Here is a 9,369-nt window from a genome sequence, read left to right as displayed (position 1 = left end):
AACCTTCCGCCCCCGTGGACAGTGAAAGAGATTCACTCCTTTCTAGGCCATGCTGGGTTCTACAGAAGATTCATCAAGGACTTCAATAAGATAGCAAGACCTCTGTACAACTTGCTTGCAAAAGATGCTCCATTTGATTTCAATGAAGAGTGTCATGCAGCTTTTGAAAGTTTGAAGAAGACCTTAACTTCCACACCAATCATTCAGCCACCTAATTGGACTGTGCCATTCGAGATAATGTGTGATGCTTTTGATTATGCTGTGGTAGCCGTGTTGGGGCAAAGAGTGGAGAAGCTTCCTCATGTCATCTACTATGCCAGCAAGACCCTGAATGACGCACAACTGAACTACTCTACCACTGAAAAGGAGTTGTTAGCTGTTGTTTTTGCTCTGGATAAGTTTAGATCATATTTGCTTAGGTCTAAAGTATTGGTCTACTCGGATCATGCTGCTTTGAAGTATCTTCTATCAAAGAAAGATGCTAAATCTCGTCTCATCCGGTGGATCTTGTTGCTGCAAGAATTTGACATTGAAATTCGGGATAAGAAGGGTTCTGAGAATGTGGTAGCAGACCACTTATCTAGGCTAACTATGGACTTCAATGAAGATGCTGTGCCAATTGCTGAGACGTTCCCTGATGAACAACTGATGCACATCTCCCAAACTTCTGCACCTTGGTTTGCAAATATTGTGAATTACCTTGTCACCGGCCAGATGCCCTCCCATTGGCCCAGGCACAACCGATCAAAATTCTTGGCAGAGGTAAAACATTTTTTTTTGGGATGATCCCTACCTGTTCAAATATTGCCCAGATCAGATTATCAGGAGATGTATTCTAGAGAGTGACCAGAAAAATGTCATATCCTTTCGCCATGATCACGCATGTGGAGGCCATTTCAGTTCTAAAAAGACCGCTGCGAAGATTTTTCAAAGTGGATTTTATTGGCCCTCCATTTTTCGTGATACCCATGCCTACAATTCAGCTTGCGAGAGATGCAAGAAAATGGGGAGTATTGGACGAAGGAATATGATGCTGTTGAACCCGATCCTGATTGTGGAGCTGTTTGATGTTTGGGGCATTGACTTCATGGGACCCTTCCCGAACTCTTATGGGTACCTCTACATTCTTGTGGCTGTTGACTATGTTTCCAAGTGGGTGGAGGCTGTTGCTTGCAAAATCAATGATCATAAAGTCGTGCTGCAATTTCTGAAGGATAATGTGTTTGCACGTTTCAGGACACCACGTGCCATTATCAGTGATGGGGGGAAGCACTTCTGCAATAAATTTTTCGAGCAACTCATGAAGAAGTATGGTATCACTCATAAAGTTGCAACTCTCTACCATCCTTAGACAAGTGGTCAAGTTGAGCTATCTAACAGAGAAATCAAGAGGTACTAAAGAAGACGGTGAACCCAACAAGAAAGGATTGGTTTATGTGACTCAATGATGCACTGTGGGCATACCGGACAACATTCAAGACTCCGATTGGCATGTCTTATTACCGACTTGTGTATGGGAAGGCTTGTTATCTACCTATAGAATTGGAGCATCGAGCATATTGGGCTATCAAGCAGTTGAATTCCAATCTCACCAAAGCTGGCTCTCAAAGGAAGCTCTAGCTCAGTGAATTAGAAGAGCTGGGAAATGATGCTTATGACTCTGCCAAAACTCAGATGAAGAAGGCCCACGACCAAAACATTTTGCGAAGATCTTTTGAAGTTGGTAAGAAAGTCCTCCTCTACAATTCACGTCTGCTTCTATTCCCAGGGAAGCTAAAATCTTGATGGACTGGACCATTCATAGTTAGTACAGTTTTCACTCATGGAGCCATTGAGATAGAAGATCCAAAGAATAGATACACTTTCAAGGTAAATGGTCAACGACTGAAACCATTTATGGAGTTGAAGATCCCTGAGATTGAAGAAATGCCCTTGGAAGACCCAACTTATCCTCATCTGCTGTGGAGCGTCTAGCTAAAGACGGTAAACTTAGCGCTTGTGGGAGGCAACCCATCTTTCCTTTTATTTCTTATCATTTTATTTTGTTTTGTTTGTTTTTGTTTTGTTTGTTGGTGTGTTTTTTCAGGACAAGTGTCTGCCATTCAAGTTTGGGGGAGCATTCTTCTACGGTACACTCGACTTGCATCGCTCATTCGGTATAGTATTTCTGGTCACATTGGGGACAATGTGTCATTTTAGTTTGGGGGTGGGGTAGACATTTCTGTATGTTGTCTTTATTATTTTTATTGTTATTCAAAAAAAAATGTGTTATGTTATTGATAGAGCATGATTAAATCGCAACTGTGGTTTGCATATCATTGGTTTGTTTAATATGTTGAACACTGCATGTCATTAAAAATCTGAATCTTTTGACTCATCTGTTGGATTTAAGAGACATCACTTGTTTGAATTGATTATCACAAGCAAATTAACATTGGTTCTGTGAGGTATGAGATTTGAATTGAAGAATATGTGTCTTGAGATTTGTAGGATGATTTGTTGATGAAACATTGACTTAAATTTAGAAAAAAAAGAAAAGAAAAGAAAAGAAAAGAATAATAATAATAATATCATCAGTTTGAGTTCTCATTGAGTGGCCTCTTGCCTCACTAAGCATTGAACGTTCGCGTAAAAAGATGAGAAATTCAATTTGGTTGATTGTATGGCTAGTTTGACTTCGTAACCTTTTTGACTTGAGTAATTAAGTCCTTAAAGATGTTTCTACATCTAGTGCCCTAAAACCATTTGGTTTGGGAGTCATTGGCCCAACACTCGTTACATAGATCAATTAGAAAGCTTAAGGGAGTCAAGCATTGTACAGCCTACACAAAAAAAAAAAAAAAAAAAAAAAAAAAAAATTCACTTTTTGATTTAAGCCTTGGTTACTTTCATCTGATAAGATTCCTATGAATTTTGAGGTACACAAGCTTAGAGAAAAATTGAAACCTCATGAGTCTATGTTAGTCTTACTTTGCACTCATTTGAACCTGAGTTGTCTCAATTTTCCAGCTATAAGTTGAATGATTTTTGATGTCCTAATGATGTGAGTGTGATGTTCATATTGTTAAACTTGCTCATGATATTTGAACTATGTGTTTGTGTGGAAGTCATTGTTTGACAACAACATAGTGCGTTAAAATGTTTGTGGGTATCATTCCTGGCAAACCCTCACGAGACTTCACTCATCCACTAGGGAGTCCTAGAGGTTTAAAAGGCTTGTTGCATACGCTAAATGCAATAGTTTCTCCCACGAAAGATGACTTATGTTTCATGCTTTGAATTTATTTTTTGTTTTGTTTTGCTAAGGGACTAGCAAAATGTAAGTTTGGGGGTATTTGATGAGTGCCAAATATTGCATATGTGGACCCCTTAATTTTCATTTACTAAACCTTTAGCTTTGTTATTTTCTAATGTTTTTGGTTAGTTTTGATATTTTAATATTTTGCAGGTCATTGAGAGAAAATAATAGCTTTAAGGTGAAAAATGACAAGTTTGAAAGAAAGTACACTTTGAGAAGACCTAGATGATGTGGTTATGCTTAACCAAGTCAAGGAGAGGACTAAATTGGAATTTCTCTAATTGGAGTCAAAATCGGATTAGAATTCAAATTCTACATATGTCATAGTATTTTGGCCATAACTTTTCACTCAAGTATCGGATTAAGGTGAAATTAGTGGTGTTAGAAAGCTAACTCAAAATTATATAAATCATTATGAAATAAGATTTTCGTAATTCGGACGTTTGCTATGCCAAAAGTGTTCCGTAATATAAGAACACAAATTTGGACGAATCTTATTCCGATTTGTACTATGATTGCTTCTAAATTTGACTAGGAGATTGAAGTCCGATTTTTCTAGAAATTCTAGGGCTTCTAGGGTTTGTTTTTTTACCTATAAATAGACCTCTAAGCCTCAAAAAGAAGAGGGGAGCTAGAGACCAAATATATTTTCTTCTTTTTAGTTTAGTTTTTCTTTAGGTTAGGCTTTATTTTCAATAATCATGTGTAGCTAGATTTTCAACTAAGGTCGAGGATGAAGCCTCACCATTAAAGAGCAACAATATTTTCATGTAAGTTTTTCTACTATCCGATTTTATGTGTTTTTGATTTCTAGTTGTTCTTCTTCAATTCAATTATTGAGATGATTCTTGGATATCTATTGTGATTTACGGATACATGTAATGATTTGAGATAGTTTCATTTAAATTGATTGCTTGGGTTTTTATTTATCAAAACGTTGGATATTCATTGTGTTTCGTTCTACGGATACATTTGATGATTTGGTTTAAACCGGATATCTTTTGTGATTTGTGCAAAGAACGAATTCATCGAATGATTTAATGATTTTTTGAAGCATAGTAGAACATACATAAGATTTGTATGGTGAGAACTTCGGATGTGTATTGATGAACATGAGAATATGTTGCTATGATTTGGTGGGTGTGGATTCCAAAGCCTTAGTACTTTTATTTTGTTTTGTTTTATTTTATTTTATTTATGTTTTCTTCTATTCACCAAAATCAAACCCTTTTTTGGAACTAGGTTAGGATTTGATTAATTTAGTCATAAATTTTGTTTTCAAAAACACAATTCCCTGTGGGATCGACCTCGCACTTGCAATCCATTAATTGCAAACGATTCGTGCACTTGCGAGTACAATTAAAATTCACATCAATGCTCCCCGTGAAGCTTCCACCCGCAGTCTCTACTGACTACGTATGTCTTCCACCCGCCAAGGCTCAGCAATCTAGCTTCTTTGCGCCACACCAAATCCTAGCCGCTGCTTCACCTATGTGCGCCACACTAGATTAGCCTTGAGGTCCTACTTTCCTTTCGATATACTCACCCACACTTGATCATATTACCCGCCCAATTGGGGTCATCTTTTTTTTTTTTTCTTCTTCTTCTTGGCCTGCAATCGGCCCCTAGTCGGTTTTGGCCACCAGTGCCTATCGATAACCGTCCAATTGGGCTCATCTTTTTTTCTTCTTGGCCTGCAATCGACCCCTAGTCGATTCTAGGCCCACAACGCCTACCAATAATCGTTCAAGTGGGCTCATCAATTTTTTGATTTGTTTGTTCATGGCCCCCAGTTGACTCCTTTTTAGTTTTTGGCCCATTGTCAGCCCATTTTCAAAAAAAAAAAAAAAAAAAAAAAGGAAGAAGAAGAAGAAGTGGCTTATTCCTTTTTCAGTTTCAGGTTCAAGTCAGGGTTCGTCAATCTTCACCACCGGCTGTCACTTGCCGCTCACCAACCTCTAGTCTCCTTCGGCAACATCTGTCAGTTTTCACCACCGGCCTCCGTTTTATATTTTCAAACTCAAGCTTCTAGAATTTTCCACATTGAGTTTGAAGAGGGATGTTAGAATATATTCTAAATATATTATGGATATAATATTATTGATTTATATTTCCTACTCTACGTCGATTTATATTTCCTAGTATAAGTCGATTTAGGTTTACTTGTATAGGTTGACTTATTCAACTATAAATATGGACATATATAGTGTAAACAATCAAGTTATTGAGCACAATATAGCCCCTTAGGCTTTACCCTGTGGATGTAGATCATAAACAAAACCACGCAAATTCTCTTGTCTCTTTTCTCTCTCTTGCTTCCGCTATTATTCTACTTTTATTTTACTTTATAGTTATACACAAACCTCAATAGTCCAGTATGAAAATGGACTGGTATCTTCAATCCAAGCGAGCCCTCCTTTTCAAAAGGGTCATTTGGGGGTTTTTTTTTTTTTTTTTTTTCCCAACAACGGAAATAAATTCTTTCAAAGCATTTATTTTATTTTATTTTTATTTTCCGTTGTGTGTGTAGTTGGTTTTGTTTGTTAACGTTATCGAAGTTGTTTTTGCTACAACATTTGGGTACCAAAAAAACCAGTACAATGTGTTTCATTCGAGATGCACCTAGTTGTGAATGTTCAAACTACCCCATGTGTTTGATGAAATCTTTGTGAAAAAATTTATAGCCTTCAGAAAGAGTTTTTTTTTTTTTTTTTTTTTTTTTTTTTTTTTTTTTTTTTTTGTGATACTACTTCTACATTCCTCATGTTCGATGAAATCTCTGTAAGGTGTGAGATTTCTTTTTTTGGTCACTAGTGTTTCTATTTTTGCATTCCATATGTTTGATAAAATTTCCATGAGAATGAGTAGTTTGTTGATTTTTTTTTTTTTTTTTTTCATTCAAAATTCTACTGTGTGATATGAGAATGTTGTCACAAAGCTGAACGCGACATGCTTGAATGGTTTTCTTGTTAACTTGGTCATTTTATTATGGTTGTTGTTTTTAGATTCCGGATAATGGTCCATGGAATTACAACTTCATGGGGTGAAACACGCACCAAGTATGAAGTATGGGATGAAAGCATGGGACACCTCGTGAATATTACCATGAGGACCATGGGCCAACTCATTTCTTGGAGTTCAACAACTTGGAGTAGGGAGAGACAATTGTCGAAGGAGATCACGAAGATAACCTTCTCTTAGAAGTTGAGATCAGCGATATCTTTCTAGAAGTTACATACAATATGAAAAGTGCATGTACTGATAATCTTAACTTGGCAGAACCTTTTTTTGTTGTAAAAATCATGTATCTCGATATGTGATGTGGTTTTTTTAAAAGTAAAAATATATCAATAATAAATTACCACTCACAATAGTACGAATTCTTATAGGATAGGGTCTATGTGAGGGTGTCAAACCTTAAGGACTGTGGGTTTTTGTTAAGTTATTGAAATTAACTCTAATCTAATTCAGAAAAGATATTTGATTTTTGTTTTGTAATTGAAACTAAACAAAAACATAAAAGTAAAAGTAAGATAGTATGGAGAAGATGTAGGAAATTGATTTCACCACTAACCTCATAATAATGGTAAATTGCGTTCAACATGGGAATTTCACTTACATGAATGATATGACTCATGTGTGTTTGTCAAGCACCCAATGATGTCATCAAGAAATTTCTTTTATTAATAAATAAGAATAGCCCATCTTCGGTTGGCATGGATCGTCCACCTAACCACTAAGATGTGGTACGATTCGTCTTCACTATCATACTATTAAATTTCTTAATTAGCATACATGTAATCAAGGAATAAGCATAACTCATCTTTCGGCAAAATGTGAGTTTGGGGGTATTTGATGAGTGCCAAATATTATATATTTGGATCCCTTAATTCACATTTGCTAAACCTTTAGCTTTGTTATTTTTTAATGTTTTTTGTTAGCTTTTGTATTTTGGTATTTTGCAGATTATGGAGAGAAAATGGTAGTTTTAAAGTGAAAAATGCAAAGTTTGGAAGTCAAAATCGGATTGGATTAAATTTCAAGTTTTGCACAAGTCATAGAATTTTGACTATACCTTTCAGCTCAAGTATCGGATTAAAGTGAAATTAGCGGTGCTGGAAAGATAATTCAAAATTCTACAAATCATTGTGAAATAGAATTTTTCTAATTCGAATGTCTGCTATATCATAAGTGTCCTGCAATATAAGAACGCGAATTTCCTTGTTCCTGGCGGCTGCAGACACTCCAAACCCTAGCATTCTTTTATCTTATTAGGGTTTTTGAGGGGTAGAGGTGCCATTTTGAAAATATGGCCCTAAACCCTAGTGTTCTTTTCTCCTATTAGGGTTTAGAGGGGTAGATGTGTCATTTTGTAAAAGTTAGATTTAACATAATCTTCTGCTATAAATACCCCATGCTAGGCACCACTTAGAGCATCACTTTTTCTTCAGAGCACTTATCTTAGCTCTTGTCTTTGTAAGTTCATATTTCGTTCATAGTTCTTTCAATTTAAAGTTATTAAATTTTCAATTCTTCTTTCTTTTTCTTGTCATTTTAATCGCTTTAGTTTATTTACCGTTATTTAGTTTCAGTTCTTCTTTCTTTTCTTCATTATTTCAATTTTATCGCCTTAATTTATTTAAAAGTTATTTTGTCTCTTTATCTTTTCCTCATCGTTCTATTCTATTTTCTCATGTTTTCTATTTTAGTTATTCTTTTGTCTTTAGCCATGAGAGGTTAAATCTTCAACTAAGGTTGAAGATCAAACCTCGTCATTGATAAAGCACGTTCTTATTGTTTTATTTATATAATCCCGAATTCTTTTACCACTATATTGTTCAAGTCCAAGTTCAATTATTTGATTTATGTCTTTTAATTGAATGTCCGTTTATTAAAAGTTGGATATTTGATGTGTTTCAACCAAACGGATACATCGAATGATTCAATTGAAAGAGGATATCCATTGTGATTTGTTCATTGAACGGATACATTGGATGATTTAATTTCGATTGGATATTCGTTGTGATTTGTTATTATATTGGATTCATTGAATGATTTAACATAATTTTTATGGAACTTTGAACAGTGAATAAAACTTATTTGTTTATCGGGTGTATAACTAAAATACAAGAATGTGTTTTTGATTTGGCGAGGTGGATTCTGAAACCTTAGTGCTTTTATTAATTGTTCTTATTCAGTGTCATTTGAGTTTATTGTTTTGTTTGACAAAAATTCCAAATCTTTGGCTCTACGTTAAAACAAAATTTATTTAAATAGAAATTGATTTTCTTATCTTTATACACACTTCCCTGCGGATTCGACCTCGCACTTGCATGTACTATGCTACATACGATTCGTGTGCTTGCGAGTAAATAAATTTTCACATCAAGTTTTTGGCACCGTTGCTGGGGAGGTGCTGATTTGTAGGAAAGAAATCAAGTTTTGTTTATTTTAATTTTGTTTTTCTACTAGATTTTTTTTTCTCAATCTTTTTATTTTATTTTTTTTTAGAAAAAAAAAAAACAAAAGAAAAGAGCAAGGGTTTCTATTATGTGATTGTTTTTGGTTGTACGGAATTTTGCGAAGTCGATTGATCGAACCAACACAGGAGGCGTTACCTGGAGACGTTTAGTAGCAGAAAATTTTTGCCAAAATTTTTTTTTGGTCCAAACCTGTAAGTTTCAATTCTTGCCTTTTCAGTGTCTTTGTTTGGTTGTATGCATTTGTGTTAGTCTTGATTTTTTTTCTTATTTATTTTGTTTGTACTATTTTTCTTTTAATCTTCAAAAAAATAATAAGAGAAAAGAGAAGATTGTGCTAGTGTGGGTCTACGGAACTATCTAAGGGGCAAAATCAAGGCAAATTCTGGCAAGGAAGGTCTTGGGATTTAAGTGTGTCCGGTGTGACCCCCCTCACATTCCTGGGAACTAACCTAGATTGCAAATTGGAGAATTTTGTTTACCCTACTTGCAATTTCTTTTCTCTATCTTGTTTATTTTTTATTTTTTCCTTCTTTTCTATCTTGTTTGTTTTGTGGTTAAATTTTGTTTGGAACTTTGTGTATGCTTGGT

Source organism: Alnus glutinosa, chromosome 7 (assembly GCF_958979055.1).
Source record: "Alnus glutinosa chromosome 7, dhAlnGlut1.1, whole genome shotgun sequence".
Classification (NCBI taxonomy): Eukaryota; Viridiplantae; Streptophyta; class Magnoliopsida; order Fagales; family Betulaceae; genus Alnus; species Alnus glutinosa.
This window is presented reverse-complemented; position numbering follows the sequence as displayed.